General features: G+C 36.1%; 1 long non-coding RNA gene and 1 pseudogene across 1 annotated transcript; one reads left to right on the plus strand and one right to left on the minus strand.

Annotated features, from left to right (window-relative positions):
• The first annotated feature begins 865 nt into the window (after window positions 1-865).
• On the plus strand, window positions 866-17,537 carry LOC138379627 (uncharacterized). The gene is made up of 3 exons (XR_011232257.1): window positions 866-1,046; window positions 5,708-5,795; window positions 16,990-17,537. It is a non-coding gene; the product is annotated as an uncharacterized lncRNA (long non-coding RNA).
• LOC138379620 (RNA-binding protein 44-like) lies at window positions 1,887-14,470 on the minus strand (annotated as a pseudogene).
• Window positions 17,538-20,323: the final 2,786 nt, after the last annotated feature.

Raw genomic sequence — 20,323 nt, forward strand, 5'->3', positions numbered from 1 at the left:
TTTGCCCTCTCTTTTTCAGTTGGGAAAAACTTCTATTTGCAAATTTTCCCCTTCCTGTTTCAAAATAGCTTGAGATTTCAGTTGGTTTTTTTCATTGAGTTGAATTACACCTGGTTGGCAGTACATTTATTAAAAAACATTGCTCCCAAATATGCAACAGGCTAAATTTTGGTCTCTGAGAGGGACAGAAATTCTAGTCAAAACAAAATCCCAATAATCATATTCTCCTAGGATGTTAGTCATTTTCTATTTATGGAGATGGCTTCTTTACTTAAGCCTCATGCACCAACTGCTAGCTTCATCCTTTTCTTCTTCAGCTTCCTCACCTCTCTCAGTCTTCATGGAATCGAAGAGAGGAGCCTGCTTTAAATTAGATTTTGGCTTAAGGGAATGTTGTAGCTGGGGTGATCTATCCAGAGCACACAAACTTTCTCTGTATCAGCAATAAAGCTGTTTTGCTTTTTTGTCATTCATGTGTTCACTGGAGTGGCACTTTGCATTTCCTTGAAGAACTTGTCCTTTGCAGCCACAGCTGGGCTAACTGGTGTGGGGGCCTAGCTTTCCCCGAGCTTTTGAAATGTCTTCCTCATTTGTTGTAGAGATGGAGTCTGTCTACATTGCCCATGCTGGTCTCAAAACTCCTGACCTCTAGTGATCCTTCTGCCTCAGCTTTCTGAAGTGCTGGGATTACAGGTGTGAGCCACGGTGCCCACTGGCCATGATTTTGACTGTATGTTCTTATTTATAAAATAAGCTAACAAATACTAAATTGTTGGCATAAATAATTTGAGGCCTAAAATGATATTTTCTTCCAGAGAAGTCTTACTTTCATTTCTTCCAGGTGCCTGACAACTTATAACCCAAGATCATCTCAATCTGATTTAGGGACTAAATTCTGAAGCTGAGTTACAGCCCTTCTGGGGAACATGTATTTCTAGGGTTCAAACTTGTTCTCCTCAAGTACAGCCCACTGGGGTCCGAACTCCCATGCTGAGAATTTACCAAGACCCCATCTGCGGGGAGTTAGCTACGCTCCACACAAAGAGGTATTTTTTTTCTCTTTATTTCGATCATGGTCTCTAAGTTGACTACTCCAGTTTGCAGGGAGTTAGCTAGGCTCCCTGCAAAGAGGTTTTTTTCTTCAATCAGGTCTCTCAGGCAGGGGTCATCGCAAAGGATGAAAAATATAGTAGTAAACAGAAATAAAAGATAAAGTAATGGCAATAATAATACACAGAGCCAAAGATATAGTTTATAAAGTAAAAGTTTATGAAAATAGATAAAGGAGGGTACCCAGATGGAAATATTTTACCCGCATAAAATATCTCCCCGACTGAAACTCCACACAGGTATTTTATAGGGTACATACAGGCTCCCGTTGCCAAGGGCAACAGGATTTGCATACTAACACCAGTTTTGGGGTCAAAGTCTCCTAAAAGGCTACTACAGATCTCTTAACTAACTCTAACTGGGGGAACAATGAATTATAAAATCATCTTGGGGCAAACTTGTAAGTTTTATGATAAGGCTATTACTTTAGCAAAAAACAGGGACATCTTGGCTCAGGTGATTGTGTTCTTGGAGACAGAGATGATCCCAGAAGTCAACATGGGCTGTGCTTTGTGTTAATTACTTGGACCGCATGGTTCCATCTGGGCCCGGCTTGGACATTAGCATATCTATATGATCAGCTCTCATCTCCGGGGGGTCCACCGGTCAGCTCTGGCAACCTTTGGTTCTAAGGGAGGCCTGCCTTGTCTTTCAAAACAGGTGAGAACCAAAGGCCTAGTTTACAGCTGTCTCTTTGAAGTGCAGCTTCTACTGACCAGCGAGATGCCCTCCTGAGAAGAGGCAGCTTTTCAACTAACACATAAGCCTTATTTGACTTCTGAAATCAAATCTTGTCTCCAGAAATACAGAGGGCATTTCTATAACTCAGTATTCTTAGGCTCAACAGCTCCCCCTTTTTTTATTTTTTGAAGAAAGTTGATGGAGTTGGACAGCCATCACAGTGAGGCGTTGGTCTCCGGATTCTTGTCTTCTTTGGAGTTTTCTCCAGACTATAAATAAACACAAGCAAAGGATTAAAATAATGCCAAAAGTTACAACAGTGGAACTCCCATAGATCTTAAGATGATAAAGTGGATCAGCTGACTCTAAACCAGAAGAGATGTCATTAATAATGCCAGCTTCAGAGAGCAATTTAAGTTTGTGACTGAAGGTACTTAATATTTCTTGTTGTAAGTTTCCAATCTCTTCAGTCAGATTTGCTTGGTTATGTAGACGTTTTCTGATGTTTTCCCAAGGAAACCGAGTTTGATGAGGTGTAACACAAAATTGAGTGATAGTCCAATTGCAATGAAGTCTAAGTTGCTTTTGTAGACTTCTAACCTGGTCTCCCAACAAGGTGACTGCTTGTGGTAAGTCAGCCACTTGAATAGCTAATTTAGAATCAATTTGATTTTGGGTAGACCATAATTGATTTAAATCGTGGTGCCAATTTTGAACAAATTCAGTGGTCTGAACGGTCTGATGCAGAACCACACCTGCGGTGGCCACAGAAGCAGTGACAGCAATGATTCCCAAAATAGCTGCTATTAAGAGACCAATAAATCTTTTTGTACATTTAAGAATGTGGTTAGAACATTGCTGGTGTTTCTTGCCAGACTCTATTCATTTTAACAGGTAACCACAGTCCTGTTCTGGCTTTGAGAATATAAAGTGTTTATAAGGATTGAACTTCATAGAATTGTTAATACAGGTATAATGAGAACAGTTGTCACAGGTCACTAGGAAAGAAGGTTCGTTATAAACAGCATGTCCAATCATAAATAAGTAAGGCAGTCTAACACAAACTTGAATATAATGAGTAGAATTTAAATTCAAAGTCCATTCTCGGCTATTGTTTGTATCCAGAGTGTGTGTGCTAATCCAGGCCTGCAAAGGGTGCAAAGCAGCTGATATTTTCCACAACTGATCATGAATAGGGCCATCTAAAATACGAGGAGCTGGAGAGCTCATACCATCATTGAGCCATGTAATATGACTTTTAAGGTCAGTGTCTTTTACAGACATCGAGGTGGCAGTTTTATTCCAATGAAGCTTTTTAAAATTGTGAGAGAAGGCAGGATGTCCATAGGGACTCCAGTCTAGGACAACACCATAAGATGTGGACCCAGCAAGAATGCGCCCCGTGTGAGCTCTACAACTGTCCCATTGTACCCAAGTTTTAGGGTCAGAAATTATTACTTTCTTACAAAGGGGTATATCTGTGGGTGCAATTTTAGAATGCTCAATAGTGATGTGGCTGGTTGCCAGACATTCTTACCACCATGCTCACCACGCAGATCATGGCAAGAAAAAGATTTACAGATGTTTGAGGTACAGATGTCCAGTTCAATATCCCGTCTGCTTCTTCGTATGTTCTCTTCAGCTGTCCCCACGTCATGGTCTGTGCCTGACGTGTCTTCCGCTTTTTCCCCTCGAGTTTCCACTCTGGGTTTGATTCTTCTGTTTAGAATCCAGACTGTTGGTCATCTGTCAAAACACAAGAAAAACTCTCCCCCACACCTTTGCACATCCTTTTTTCCATTTATTTTCTACATCATCTTTCCACCAGATAGGCTGGTGAGGGAAAGAGTCTGATTGTGGACTCCTATTCCAATGCTTTTCTATTGCTGTTAATTTATCTTCCTTACGAATATTCAAAAAATTTTAGGTAAATGAGGCTTGATTTATTCTATCTTTGGGAGACTGTGTACCTCCCCCTTTTTGTTTTAATAACATGTTTTTTTAAAGTTTGATTGTACGTTCTATAATGCCTTGTCCTTGAGGATTATAAGGAATGCCAGTAATGTGTTTGATGTCCCATTTAATACAAAAAGCTGTAAAGGAATGACTAGTGTAAGCAGGGCCATTGTCAGTTTTAATGGTGGCTGGGACTCCCATGTATATAAAACAGGAGTGTAAGTGTGAGAATATATGTCTAAGAGTTTCTCCAGAGGATGGAGTAGCCATAATAAGACCGGAATAAGTATCTACAGTAACATGTACAACATCTAACTTGACAAATTCAGGAATATGTGTAACATCCATTTGTCATGATTTATTTGGTGAGAGACCTCGAGGATTAACTCCTGCAGAAAATTTAGGCTGATTAATTAATTGACAAGTGGGACAATGAGAAACAATATGTTTGGCTTGATTATTGATTGTATAATTGCATTGACTTTTCTTAAATCAGTTAACATTTGTCATTTGCCAGATTTCTTTTTTAATAATATAGGAGAATTTCATGGACTGGTGGACTCCTCTATATGTCCTGCTTGTAATTGTTCTTTTACTAATATTTGAAGAGCACCCAATTTTTTTTTTGTTTTGTTTTTTTGTTTTAGCGGCCACTGCTGTCCACATAGGCTTTTGTGATATCCAATTTAAAGCCAGAGCAGAATGGTGCTTTTCAGTAGCAGTGGCCGCGAAAGTATGTGCCTTTGGTGCCTCGAAAGTCTTAGCCCCTTGGCTCCTTTTACCCAAACCAAAACAAGGGTTATAATTCATATTTAGCATAATCTGTTTAGCAGATGTATTAGGTATACTGACGTATGCTCCCCACTGCTGTAACAAATCTCCTCCTCACAAATTAATAGTGATGTTAGCCACGTAAGGTTTTAAAGTGGCTGTCTGTCCATCAGGGCCTGAACAATTTAAAATTTGTCCACTTTGAAATATGTCAGTCATCGTTCTTATTCCGGTAAGAACAGTAGGAACTTGTTGTAAAGGCCAAGCTTTTGGCCAAAAACTTTTAGAAATAATTGTAACATCAGCTCCAGTATCTGTAAGTCTAACAAAAGATTTGCCATTTAACTTAATTTCTAATTGAGGTCTTTGGTCATTAATAAAAGTTTGCCAATATTGAGCGGTGGATGTAAAAGCCGCTAACACTTTGAATTAGCATTATTAAAAGCCAATATATGTAACATTAAATTTTTCAAGTCAGGCGGACTAACCGTTTTTTGCACAACATCTTGTAGTTCATAAGTTTCATAATAAAACTTATGAAATCTGCATAAGTTTTATTAACATTTTACACAAGAAAACACAGACTGTTTAGGAGAAGCTATTTTCTCTTATGCTCTAATATAGCACTGTTGAATTTGAGCAATAACTTGATCATCTTTTTTAAGATCTTAGTTTGTTTTTTTTTTTAAGTTTTTGTTTTTCTTCTTATCAACCTCTCTCAAGGGTGGATCATGCTTCTGGGAATCGTTTACATTAGAAAGCAGCAGTTCCCAAGCTTAAGGCTGCTGGCTTGAGCCAGGCAGAGAGCTCTTGCTTAAAGTGAAAGTTTACCGCCCCCTTTTTTTTCTTTTTTCTCTTTTTTAATTTTTGAACTAACACATTTATTTTTTCTTTAAGGCAAAGCCTTATTTGACTTCGGAAATCAAATCTTGTCTCCAGAAATACAGGGGGCATTTCTATAACTCAGTATTCTTAGGCTCAACACCCATCCCCCTGGCTGCAATGCAATGAAAATGGCCCATGCCCTTCTAGCTTCCCCTCTGCAAATAATACTGGGGGAAAGTACCCCCAAACACTGGGCATACTTTGAGACTCCTCTTTGTACCCTGATCCAGTAATTCATCATTACCTAGATAACTCATCAGTGCCTTCAAGCAGTTTTTTTTTTTTTTTTTAAATATTTATTCAGGTTTTCTAGTTGTTCTCAGTGGACGGTTGGCTTGAGTCATCTATACACCTATAACTGGAAACAGAAGTCTCGCCTGTGTTGTAAAAAGGTATTATATATGTTCACTGGTGGTCATTTTAAAATATATAAACAAATTCTTTGATATGCCTTTCTTTAAGAGGTGGGGTTAAATTTCCCTCCCCTTGAGTATGAGTTGCATGTAGTGACCTTCATCTAATAGAATATGGCAAAATGATCAATTGTGACTCCTGAGGGTGGGTCAGAGCAGCTTCCACCTTGCTGTCTTGCTCAGGGGAAGCCAGCTGCCACAATGTAAAGGGATTCAAAGAGTCCTGTGGAAAGGCCCATGCAGTAAGGCATGAGGCCTCTTGCCAACAGCCATGTGAATGAGCCATCTTAGGAGACCCTCCAGGCTCAGTGTGGCCTCTGGATACTACGGTCCAGGCCAACTTCTTTACTGCAACATGAAAGACTCTGAACGCAAACTGCCCAGCTAAGCCAGCCTTGAATCTTAATCTGCAAACTGTGAGATGATGAATGTTAAACTAAGCAATTTTGGGGTAAATGGTTTTATATTAATAGTAATATGTTTGTTTTTAAATTTTATATTTTATTATTTTTAATTTAATATTCATTTTATGTGAAAAATGAAACCAATAGCTTAAAATTTTAAAGTAATATTTAAATAAAAAAGAATATGTTGTATGATCTCTGCTTCCAGTTAGGAATAAAAACAAGAGTTTTCTAGAACAGATGAAGTCATTTCCACAATACTGTTAACAGATAAGCCATTCAGAAACCCTTTAGGATTTATTCTTACTTCCTGAAGAGCTTCTATAATATGGTCTCTAGGCAAAGTGAAAACATACGCGAGCATTTGTCTTTTCCAAAGTAACACAATCTGACTATAGCTAAGTTATTGAATGGAACTATGCTTTTACATAAAAAGCTTAAAACCAATTAAAATACAATTTTAGTTCTTACCTGCTGACTTCTGGATGTAGTTCAGCCAGTCACTTCATGATCTTGGTGAACGCAAGTTCAGAGTATTTGGAGGTATGAATCTAACAGGTGCATCAGGTAATAATTTAGCAGATTCAATTTGTTTACAATTCTTGACACCCTAAATAAGCATTTTAAAAGTTTTCTTAACACCAATACATAGTGATAATCCAGCTTATTCAATTAAAATAAATTTTAAAATTATAAATAAAAAAACTGCTCTGAAAATTTTACTTTTAAGATTATTTGTACCAAGTAAATTTACTTCAGCGGTGTTCAGGGCTATGTATTAAGAAAACATGCCCAACATAATTTTTTATAGTAATGATAAAGTCTATGAGCCTATGTCTAAATCAGCCTTTCTCAACTGGGATTCTTCCTCTGAACCACAGAACACAGCAAATGGTGTAACTATTTTCTCAACCCTCCCAAAGACAGGACATAATCAGACCCATTCTAGATGCCAAGGAGAGGGGTTAACCCATTAAATAAAATGAATGTTTTAGGGTTAGGGTATTAAAGCTTAATTCTTTTAATCAACCCACCTGATAAAGGCTGGTCTGACGAGTAATTATAAATATTCTATATTTTATTTACTAAATACCGTATGTAATGAACACAAACTACATGCCCAGAATTGTATCACAGGTTATGGGGGGGGGGGAACTAGTAATATAAAGTGCAGCCTCCTTCACTTGTGAAAGATAAAATTAAAATGATCAATTAGTTACTATTAACCATGCAAGTAGACTATAAATGGTGCGAAACCACTGTAAATCCTGTAAAAATTCAACAAAGGAAGGGCTCAGACTTTAAATCCTAGATGAAAAGTCAGGGCAAAATACATAAAATATTAGCTCTGTCACACCAGAATATTACATTTTACTTATTGCCATTATCTCTCCCACTAGATTTAAGCTTCATATAAAAGCACAGGTGTTTGTCTATTTTGTTCACTGTTGCTTTCCCAGTTCCTAGAATAATGTACACAGTTGATATGTAATAAATAACTCTTTGTTCAATAAATAAGTGAAAAGATTGGAATGTGATAGTTTAAAGTGATAGTTGAAACCACAGGAAAAATGAGCTCTCCAAGAAAAAGCCAAATTACTGGTATGTAACAGCAACGATAATAGCTGTACTTACCGAGTACATCCTCAGTACATTGTACTAAGAATTTTTCCATATTAAGCTCATTTAAACTTCTAAATGTTTGAGGTATCCTCATTTTAAGACAAAAAGCTCAGAGAGTGAGGTAGCTCTCCCAGAGTCACAGGATGAGCAGGAGGCAGAGCAAACCTCCATCATTTTCCACATCGTGTTTAAAACCTCAGTGAGGTACAGATGAGGGCATAAAAAAATAAAATGACTACATTTTATGGTTTTAATAATTATGAGATAACATTAGCTACAAAAAGTGATGAAAGTATAGTAATTAGTTACTTGTAGAGTAGCACTATTCAAGAATAAAGAAGAAAAAAAAGACTGGAAAGCAGCAGTCCCCCTACCTTTTTGGCACCATTCATTTCCTTCACAGCCATCTTTATATCACTGTTTCTTGTTTCGTTTTTTTGGAAAGCAAGAGATGCATATCTAAAATAGAAAAGCAGAAAACCAAAAGATTTTTCATTCACTTTAAATTACCTCAAACTTAATTTTGTAATCACTGGCTCAAATATAGTTTTCACAATAATAAATGCTCTTATAAAGGTTGATATACTAAGCCAGGCGAGGTAACTCACATCTGTAATCCTAGCACCTGGAAGGCCAAGGCGGGTGGATCGCTCAAGGTCAGGAGTTCCAGACCAGCCTGAACGAGACCCCATCTCTACTAAAAATAGAAAGAAATTATATGGACAGCTAAAATATATATATATAGAAAAAATTAGCCGGGCATGGTGGCACATGCCTGTAGTCCCAGCTACTTGGGAGGCTGAGGCAGGAGGATCGCTTAAGCCCAGGAGTTTGAGGTTGCTGTGAGCTAGGCTGACGCCACAGCACTCTAGCCCGGGCAACAGAGCGAGACTCTGTCAAAAAAAAAAAAAAAAAAAGGTTGATATACTTAGCTTGAAATCAGGAAGAATGTTTATTTAGGATAACTAAATAAAAAACAAATTAAAGATGAGAAATAAAAGATACTAAGCATTTCTCATGAATTATCTCCTATTAATTTTATATTAAAATTTAATGTAAAACATTTGCAAAGCTGATATATGATAAAGTTGCAGAGATTAGCAATCTGGGGACTTTTATACTAAAAAAATTAAAATTAATTTCTATGTTCAAACATAACCTCCAGATGACTCAAAGGCTTGCAATGTGAAAGTCAAAATTTAAAACATTTACCAGAATATTTAAGAGAATATCTTTATGGCCTTGTTGTGGGGAAATATTTAGACCAAAAAAACAAAAAAAGTTGAAACATAGAATCAGAACTTTAACCATATAATTGAGAAAGTCAGGCAAGAGCTATTCCTATAAAAGCACCAGACCTAGAGAGTGTCAGTGGAAGGATACAAACCAAATCTGAAAAGTGGTTGTTTTCAAATGATGGGACTATGGATAATTTTTTATAACCTCCTTGTGTTTTTGCATTTAATTGTATTTTCTAAATTTCCACACAGTACGTAGAATACTTAAGAAAAGAAAACCCCACAGTTTGTTTTAAGGATTCAACAAGATGCTAAAAGAATCTTTCACATCAGGTAATACTACTAGGATTATAATACTACTTTAATGAACTGTAGTTCATTAATGAGTAAAATTTAGAAAGCATATACTCTTAGGTGACTCCATTAAATAAAATTAAACACCTATTTTTTTAACAAATTTCAACCCCAACTACAAACAGGATTCTCTCTTAATTGATAAAGATTTTCATATCTGAAATGAACAGCCATCATTTTTTATCAGCAGAGAGTAAAGGTATTTCCATCACCATTGTGATTTGAATGATCTGACAATGTCACAAAATAGAAAGTAGCAACAGACAGATTGAAAGAGATTATATACAGATGATGTAGCTATCTACCTAAAAAGTATAAAAGTGTCATCTGAAAAGTAATTAAACTCAGAAATAATAGAATACAATTTTCTGAGCATCTACTATGTGCCAGGCTTTACTCCTAGTGCTTTACATACTTAACTCATAGTAGTTTCACAACATCGCTATGACAGTACTATCAACCTCACTTTATAGATGAAGAGGAGGCTGAGGTACAAAAAGGTTAAGTAAATTGCCCAAATTTATTCATCAAGTTGCTGACAGACCTGGGAATTGAGCCAAAGTTATCTCTTTCTGGAGCCCGTTCTCCTTAACTAAGGCTCTCTACATTCCCTGTGAAACAGTGCGTAACAAGATAAAGTACACGAAAGTCAGTAAGTCGCTACATACCACTGATAACAAGCTACAAAGTATAATCCAAGAAAGATCTGATTAAGGACAGCACGAACTAATGACTGCAGCTATTTGTCTATAATGACTGCAACTATTTGTCTACATGGGCCCCTATACTAGCCTGGGACCCTCCTGTGGGAATGGCCTTTGACTTTATCCCCACTGTGGCTGATGTCTGGTACAGAACCTCTAGTGAGCAGCAGGCACACAGTAATGCACATTGGACTGAATTTGGGAAACACACCTGTAATTAGTAGAAGAATCATAAATTGAAATTTCAGAAACTAGGTATTTCTGGAAATGAGACCTTCAATCAGCCTAAAAAAAGAGAAATAATATGAAGTTCAAAAAGAAATCTTGGCATACCTCAGATACTGAAGGGCAGAGATCACCAACATGTACCAAATAACCTTTATCTCTTCGTAAGGGTTCAGCATACATTTCTGCTTGTAGAAAAACAGAATATACCACAGAAATGATCATCATTGTATTGAGATGTTTAAGAGAAAATGAAAACTTGCTAAATATTTCATGGTTTCTTTTTACTATCACAAAGCTTATCAAAAAGTTATCAACAAATATCAGCATGACCAGACTGAAGACCAAAAGCCTGGAGTACAGTGTTAAGATTTCTGGGCCTTAATCATATCATCTTGAAAAATAAATGGGTATGGATTAGTTGATATTAAGTCTCTCATAGCTCAAATGAATAAATTACATCTAAACGGAGTAATCAGTTACAGCTGTCCTTTGGTATCCCTGGGGGACTGGTTCTAGGACTCCCTGTGGATACCAAGATCTGAGGATACTCAAATCCCTTATATAAAATGGCATAGTATTTGCATATAATCCACACACATCCTCCTATATACCTTAAATCATCTCTAGATTACTCACAATACCTAATACAATGTAAATTCTATGTAAATAGTTGTTATGCTGCGTTGTTTAGGAAATAATGACAAGAAAGTTGGTTGAATCCATGAATACAGAACCCATGGGCTGACTGTACATCACGACTAAAAATGTCTGTCATTTGTCCCTGGTTCAGAGAAGTGCTATGAGAACACTGGATGTACACAGGATCTTAACTCCTTAGTGTTAGTGCTGGCTAGAGCTAGTGGTTTCAGAGACCTCTTTACACACATTCCTTTGTTGGGGAAATAACGTACCAAGGAAACCTTTCAATCAGACAAATATCAACAGTAGGTATTATATAGCTTGTGATAATGTTAAGAGCACATAAGAAAAAAACAGACAAATTACTTGAGTTAGACAGCATGATTTTGGAAACCACAAATACTAGGATTATAGATAGTTTTCTTGCTTGACAAAATTTCAAAATTCTTAGGCTGTCATCTCATAGTCAATATTGTGAAGGGAACCTGGTCTGAAATCAAAGATTCACTAAATTGAGATTTGAATTACTAGCAAATCCTATACCTGGCACAGAGGGAGTACACAAATATTGTTGAATGAATCCATGAGTACTTTTACTTATGTTTTAATAATTTTTAAATAATAATGGGAGATTTGTAAATTTTATTGTGTTCATTAAGTAGTAATAGTAACAAGAGTAGCCTAGCACTTATTGAATGCTCTGCTCCAGGCAACATGCTAAGCACTTTATATACACATCACCTCACATGATTCTCCCAACCACCCCGTGAGGGAGCTATTATTATTATTATTATTTCCATTTTACAGATGATGATACTGAGGTCATGGAGTTTAGGTCACAAATCTGTTAAGTATTGGTGCTAGAATTCAGGCAGAGTCTTTCATCTTTAGGTAATTAATACCTAACCTTCTTCATTAACTTCATTTAATTTGTTAATCTCTTTAGATTATAAATGTATTCTACAGAGAAATAGTGAAACTACCTAACTTTACATTTTTATATTGCAGTGAAAAAGAAGTAAAGAGCTATAGTACAGCAAAGGAGTCAGAAGGTATACATTACACCCATCACCTAACCCTTCACTAATTCAGTACAAAATATCTACTGGATACCCTATGGGCTGCACGCTGTACTTGGCAGTGAACAAAAATCCCTGATCTTGCTGAGCTAGTATGTAAGGGTGGGAAGGCAGTGAACCCAGTAATCAATCAAGTATCAAGTAAGCAAAACACACAGTATTGTGACAAGTGATATGCTAGAAAATAATGCAAGGAAAGAAAAAAAGTTACAATTAAATCAGATGATATAATATTTTAAGTTGTGTATATGTATTAATATATGCATAAAGAAATGCATTGAAATGCTCACTAAAATATTCATAGTGGTTAGTGAAGGTTGGAGAAACTTCAGGTAATTTTAATTTTCTCATATTTTCATATTTTATTTAAAAATCTTACTAAGCCATTATTTATACAAACAGAAAAAAATAAAACCATCGCTAATATGGAAAATTAAAAAACCCACAGAAACATACAGATAAAAATAAAGAGAGGTAGCATAACTATCACAAGAAATGATAGAATTTTCTCTAGTGCCTGTGATTATTCTAACTATTATAAGCATTTAAGGACTATCTAAAGATGAAAATATTCCTGAAATAGATGAAATTATTAAAGTGAGGGAAAGCAAATAGTTTCCATCACTAATACCGATTTGATAGATTAGTACTGGTTACCTGAGGAAAGCTGAGAAGTTGGTTTTGTTCCCCAGGTAACCGCACCTGAAAAGTGTCCAGTGAGGACTCAGTGGAAAAGAATGCAGCTTATCTACTTGCTAACTAAATCTTGCGTTTAAGCTTTTAGCAATTTTCTGTTCTTTAAAAAGTTGACCTCCAACTGGCCAATTTCTCGTTTTGTATAAAGAAAAGCCACAAACAGGAATAAAATATTAAAACAGCTCAGGCACCCAACACAACCCAGAAGCAGGTAAGTATTATTTTACAAATAGGTTAGGATTCCTCAGTAAATTGTTAAACCAACCTAGTGTAAACTTCAGATTCCATCTGTCTTGTTCGATTTGATTTTCTTTCCTTCCTGAGAAGTCACCTCCTGTCAGGTTTTCTTTAGCATCAAACCAGTCTTCACTCATTTCTTGGTAATTTCTACAGTCTCATAAGTTGAAAACAATGAGCTATGAATTACCTACAATGTTTAACCCTCTGAAAAGTTATCTAAAAAGCATGATGAATCACTATGATAATTACTTGTTTTAGAAACAAACCTAAAGATGAATATTAAGCAAAATAAGAGAACCAAGCATAAAGCTTCTGTGAGAAGGGATTTCAGCAGTCCCGAAATAAAAAAATTTTTTTCAGTTTGAGTGATCTGCTTCCTAGTTTCCCTTTAATTAATATTGATTCCCAGTTTATTAAAACTGTCACTATTCTGATTTTTCAATTGTTATTTATTGGAAAAAAGACATTATCTTTATATACAGAATAAGAGAAAACTTCTTTAAAAGGACTAAGTAGTGCTGCAGCTCTTTATATCATTAAAATTAATGATCTTTTTGGAATGACCATAATCTCTTTTCATAGAGGAGAAAACTAAAAAAAGTACACAATTTACAGAGATACAATTAGACACAAGAAAGAAAGTTTTCAAATTGGAAACATGAAGCAGAATAAAAGTCCATATTATTATTCAGCATTATCGGATATATTAGGTGACTTTAAAAACAAGTCAAGCAAAAATAAGAACATACTTAACATTCACAATCAGAATGATGCCATTGTAGTCAATTGAAAATATTTATTTTGACTTAATGAATAAACACTGGAGATATTTTAAACCTTGACTGTTTTCTGGAAACTATGAAAGATAATATATATATATATATATATATATATTTTTTGTTGTTGTTGAGACAGAGTCTCACTTTGTTGCCCAGGCTAGAGTGAGTGCCGTGGCGTCAGCTTAGCTCACAGCAACCTCAGACTCCTCGGCTTAAGCGATCCTACTGCCTCAGCCTCCCGAGTAGCTGGGACTACAGGCATGCGCCACCATGCCCGGCTAATTTTTTCTATATAGATTTTTAGTTGTCCATATAATGTCTTTCTATTTTTAGTAGAGACGGGGTCTCGCTCAGGCTGGTCTCGAACTCCTGACCTTGAGCGATCCACCCGCCTCGGCCTCCCAGAGTGCTAGGATTACAGGCGTGAGCCACCGCGCCCGGCCACTGAAAGATAATATATTTTTATACTAACTTTTAGCATCAACTTTCAGTTGATCAAAGTCTACATTTATATCACCATTTTTTAAACCGTCTTTCTTGGGTGATGTATTTTGTTTAGGATGACTACTGTCAGATAACAAAGATATCTGAGGATTAAGATAATAAAAACAATAATAAGGACTAGCAATTATTGTGCTCTTACTATGTGACAGGCACTCTTCACTGGCATTATTTAGCCTGTACAATAATGAAGGCTATGAGAGTAAAACCATCAACTTGACTTCACAGATGAGAAAACGGAATCTAAGAAACTCATTGCACCAAGTCACAGTTAACAAGAATTAGGATTTGAATCCAGTCTGTGTATAGTTACTATGTGCTAACACTAGTATTTTGGAAAGTGTGGCAGATACACACTAGAAGTACTTGAGATAACTTTGGGAGGTATGTATAAATATTAATAACATTAACCTTTAACAGTTACATATTTAATTTAGTGTATCCTTATGTATACCTTTTATTTATGGGAAGTAATATTTCTTTCTTATATGTAAGAGTGAATTATTCTTCACACTAAAATTTTTGTGAAAAGGACAATCATTTAAAGAAAAATACAGAATAACATTACAGGTAACGTAGGGCTATGGTAAATTGTGAAGATGGTACACGAATAGCTGAAATTTAGAAATACTATGCTACACTATACTGGCTTTCATGCATAACTAGTTAATTTAATGAGACAGGGACTAAAATGTAATCCCAACTTAAAATAGATATTGTTTTATAGCCAAAAGTATGATTATAAAAATTGTTCTATCTACATCTTGTACTTTTAAAAATAATTTATTCTTCCTAAATAAGCAGGTTATACCATTGGTACGATTGCAATGAAAATAAAGCCCTTAAGAATTATCATATAGTACTAAATGTATAAATTGTTTAAGCAAAGTATTAATACATAAGAAATTTAAGTACATGAAAATCTAGTTATGAATCTGTTAATTCTTTGTGGATAACTGAGGTTTTTAAAAAAACAATTTAACAATAGAAGAATTTGTTAAAACTATTTACTTTTTATCATTCATGTTAGTAGAAAGGAGCATGTATTAATCAAGTATTTCACTTTGGACTTGGGAATCCATCTTGGGGGATTACCTAAGACCACTCAAAGAATGAAACCTTAAAGTTAAGACCAAAGTCAGAAAAGCAGAAATAAACTTCAGCTTTCCTATTCCATTGCCTCCTGGCTTGATAATGGAATGTAACTTATGTTACTAGAACACTTTATAATTTGCAGGGTGTTCTTATATAGATCAAACCATCTTTTCTGATTGTCATCTGACCAAGATTCCCTTGGTGGAACAAGACAGAATGAGAAAACTTATGAGAGGCATTTAAAAACTATTTTCCTCATTTCAACAAAGGAGAAATTAAAACTTTGCTCTACCTAAAATAAATGGAACATTACTTTATTCTACCTCATGACATGAAGGTGCAAGATATTAGTTTTAACTACATTCATGCAACATGATGGTGGCTATATATCATGGATTTGCCCAGGACAGTCCAGATTTATATCTATTGCTGTGGTGAATGATTAACATTACTATTACTCTCTTTCATCCTCAAAAGTCTAGTGATTTGGTGATAAACTATATGCTTACCCTACTCAACATATATTGCTGATATCTGTTTCATTAGGCTTAAATACAGCATTATGTTCCTCCTAATTAAAGTAGGCTATAAAGTAAGCTAGTTGAGTGAAAAGAAGGATGTCGGAGTCTCTAACAATTATTTTACTTAAGCTATAAAATTAAAGATTTGGGGCTGGGTGCTCTAAACTTCTGACTTCTGTCATTGATGGTTTGCAATGTGGGATATGCTCTCCTGAGGGAGGATCAAAATGATCTACTGGGAAGTTACAGGAAAATACTAGAACTTCCTTTTTCTTTTTTTCTTTTCTTTTTTTTTTTTTTGAGACAGAGTCTCACTCTGTTGCCTGGGCTAGAGTGCCCTGGCATCAGCCTAGCTCACAGCAACCTCAAACTCCTGGGCTCGAGCGATCCTCCTGCCTGAGCCTCCCGAGTAGCTGGGACTACAGGCATGTGCCACCATGCCTGACATATATATATAGTAATGTATATATATATATTTTAGCTGTCCATATAATTTCTTTCTATTTTTAGTAGAGATGGGGTCTCGCTCTTGCTCAGGCTGGTCTCCACCTCCTAAGCTCAAACAATCTGCCTGCCTCTGCCTCCCAGATTGCTAGGATTACAGGCGTGAGCCAACGAGAACTTCCATTTTTATTTTTCATCTTTTAAAAAATTAAGCTGTAATAATGATTAGTACATAGAGTGACAAAGATGCCTGGTGGCTACTATGTGATTTCTACAAGAGTTACTAGGAACAGAATAAGGAGAATGTGCCAAATTAGATTCATGCCTAATCATACAGGAAAATAAACATAAAAACAAAAGATGTTATCTAATGTCTTAAATTAATCTGCTTCAATTTATCTAAATGTGCCTTTTTCTATACCTTGAAAGAACTGATTTTATGTTATAATATAAATGGAATATGAACAAAAGTGTGGAAGACTTCAACTGGAGAATTTTTGTTTAAGAAATCTCTAAATTGTGTGTATAATCTTGAGGTTCACAACGTGTTAGTCAAACAAGTCAGGCTTACTGTTCACTCTCTCTTTTGGTTTTTCTTTTTCTTTCTTTCTTTCTTTTTTTTTTAAAGACAAGTGCAGTAGTGAGAAGAGGGGAAAGAGCAGAACAAGGTGTTCAGTCTATAACTGACGGTGAACTATCAATCGAGATAACTGACTACCTTCAGACCAGCCTGTTCACTCTCATATTAAAATGTAAGACAATACAAGGCTAAACTTAAAGAACCACTACTACATTCTTCCCCAATTGCTAAAGATTTTAAAGTCTGAAGATACGAAATAATGGAACACTCAAACTGCTGGTGAGAATGTCAAAGAATAACATCAACTTTGAAACAATTTGCTCTTGCATGGTCAAGGCGAACTCTTTAGACTTTAGAGCAATTTCACTCCTAGGTATATACCCTAGAGCAGGGGTCCCCAACACTTTTTGGCACCAGAGACCGGGTTCATGGAAGATAATTTTTCAGAGGGGGGGTGTGGGGAGCCATGAGGAATGGCTGTAAACACAGATGATGAAGTCGCTCATCTCCTGCCATGCAGCCCCCCAGTTCCTAAGTTTAATGGAAGACATTTTTTCCCACAGACTGGGTGGTGGGGGGCGCTATTCTGCCACCTGGTCGTAGGGGGCACGGCCCTAGGGAAACTCATGCACATGTTCACCAGGCTACACACACACAAATGCATAAAAGAGCAATGTTCTTAATGGTCGCATTGGGTATCAACACAGATTATAAAAAACTATAATGGATAAATCTATTATGGTACAGCCATACAACAAGACAATAAAGAAAAATGAACATGAAATTTAGCTGCCTACATGAATATGGATCAATCTTATAAATAAATATAATATTGAATTAAAGAAGAAAACACGAAGGATCACCTCCAGTTATGACTCCATTTAAAGTCAAAATAGGCAAGCTAAACTGTATTCTTTAGGGATACATATATAGATGGTAAAAATCATGGAAGGAAGTAATTACCATAAAAATCAGGGTAGCAATTCCACCAGATGTTGGAACAGGAATGTATGTAATTGGAAAGGACACAGGAGGCTTCTGGGGTGCTGACAATGTCCTATTTCTTACCTTGAGTAATATTTGCTTCACAATACATTTGTTTACACTATGTACATTTATGTGTAAATAAACCCTTTTAAATTATCAATTTATATCATAATGGTGTTGTGGTTTAGTCTTTTTTAGGGATACATATTGAAATAATTATGGATAAACTGATATGCCTCAGATTTGCCTTCAAAATAATAGAGGAAAGGAAGAGAGTGGATAGACTAAGGTAAAGATAAGAATTGAAATTGTTGAAGCTGAGAGATGGATACATTGGGCTCATTATACTACTGTCTACTTTTGAATATGTTTAAAAGTTTTCATTAATACAAAGTTTTTTAAAAGCCTTTATGGAAATAACTAAACAATGAAGACATACACTAGCTTCATAAATAGGAAGACTCATATCTATAGATTTAGTGCAAGTCTAATCCAAAGTCCAACAGGGCTTTTGGAAAACTTAGCAAACTAATTTGAAAATTTATATGGCCATTCCATGTAAATATATAAATATAAATAATATTTATATTCTGTATAAATATTTATACAAAGTGGCCATATAAATTTTAAGAATGGCCAAAACATTACAAAAGAAGAACAAAAAGAATGGGACCTGTCTTCCCAGGTATCAGGACACTAAAGCAAACTGCAGAAGACACTGTGGAGTTGGCACGATGATGAACCAGTGGGCTAATACAATCTATAATCGAACGCATCATGTATGGGAGCCTGATACACTATTCTATACTGCATACCAGTGGTGAAAGGGAAGACTACTTAGTAAGTAGTTGTGGAACAGAGGGTTCTCCATATAGAAAATAAATGCAATTAAATCCCTTCTTCAAAAATCAATTCTAGGCTTCTATGTAAAGGGCAAGATTTTTCAACTTTTACAAGTAAATCTTGATGAAATCTTTACTACTGAGTGTAAGAAAACATTCTTAAACACAAAAACATACACCAAGAAGATGTTAGTTAAGTATATTTTAACACATATAACCAACAAAGAATTTGTTTTCAGAACATAAAGGGAGGCTTATGAAAAAACAGAAAAATGTGCAAAAGACATGAACAAGCACGTCTTTCACAGAAGAAACCATACCAAGCAATTAAGCACATAAAGAAATGCCTAACCTCTTAGCAATCAGAAAAGAACAAGTCCATGAAATCCCATTTTACCCATCAGATTAGCAAAAATTTAAATGTCAGAAAAAATCAAGCATTGATGAAGATGTGAAAGTGGAACTTACACCACAGTGATGTGGGAGCAATTATCACTTTGGAAAATAATGTGGCACTATCTTGTACAATTGATCATGCCCACACCTCACAACTGAGAATTCTACTTCTAGATATATGTTAGAGAAACAAGGATACTAAAAGTCAGGGGGGTACTAAGATATAGGTAAAAGAATTTACAGCATAGTTTGTAACAGAAAAAAACTAGAAACTACTCAACTGTCCACCACTAGGACATCTGTGTTGAGTGGTGGCTTATACCTGTTTACTGGTGTGCATCATTACATAAGTTTTATTTTTTTTGTATAAAAGTTTCAAAAGGAATTAAATCTTTTCTTTTAAATATTATTGATTACTTTATGTGATGTCACATTCTAAGTAACTAAAAATTGCAACAACCTCATGTTTGCTAAGAAATGACTCGCTTTGGCTGGGTGTGGTGGCTCAATCCTGTAATCCTAGCACCATGAGAGACCAAGGCGGGAGGACTGCTTCAGCTCAGGAGTTCAAGACGAGCCTGAGCAAGAGCGAGACCCCATCTCTACTAAAAATAGAAAGAAATTAGTCAAACAACTCAAAATAGAAAAAATTAGCCAGGCATGGTGGCGCATGCCTGTAGTCCCGTATACTCGGGAGGTGAGGCAGTAGTATCCCTTGAGCCTAGGAGTCTGAGGTTGCTGTGAGCTAGGCTGACGCCACGGCACTCTAGCCCAGGCAACACAGGGAGACTCTGTTTCAAAAAAAAAAACATGAATAAATAAAACAAGATGCGGCCGGGCGCGGTGGCTCAAGCCTGTAATCCTAGCACTCTGGGAGGCCGAGGTGGGCGGATCGTTTGAGCTCAGGAGTTCGAGACCAGCCTGAGCAAGAGCGAGACCCCACCTCTACTAAAAATAGAAAGAAATTATATGGACAGCTAAAAATATATATAGAAAAAATTAGCCGGGCATGGTGGCACATGCCTGTAGTCCCAGCTACTCGGGAGGCTGAGACAGGAGGATCACTTGAGCTCAGGAGTTTGAGGTTGCTGTGAGCTAGGCTGACGCCACGGCACTCACTCTAGCCTGGGCAACAGAGTGAGACTCTGTCTCAAAAA

The sequence above is a fragment of the Eulemur rufifrons genome, unplaced genomic scaffold (genome assembly GCF_041146395.1).
Source record: "Eulemur rufifrons isolate Redbay unplaced genomic scaffold, OSU_ERuf_1 scaffold_107, whole genome shotgun sequence".
Lineage (NCBI taxonomy): Eukaryota > Metazoa > Chordata > Mammalia > Primates > Lemuridae > Eulemur > Eulemur rufifrons.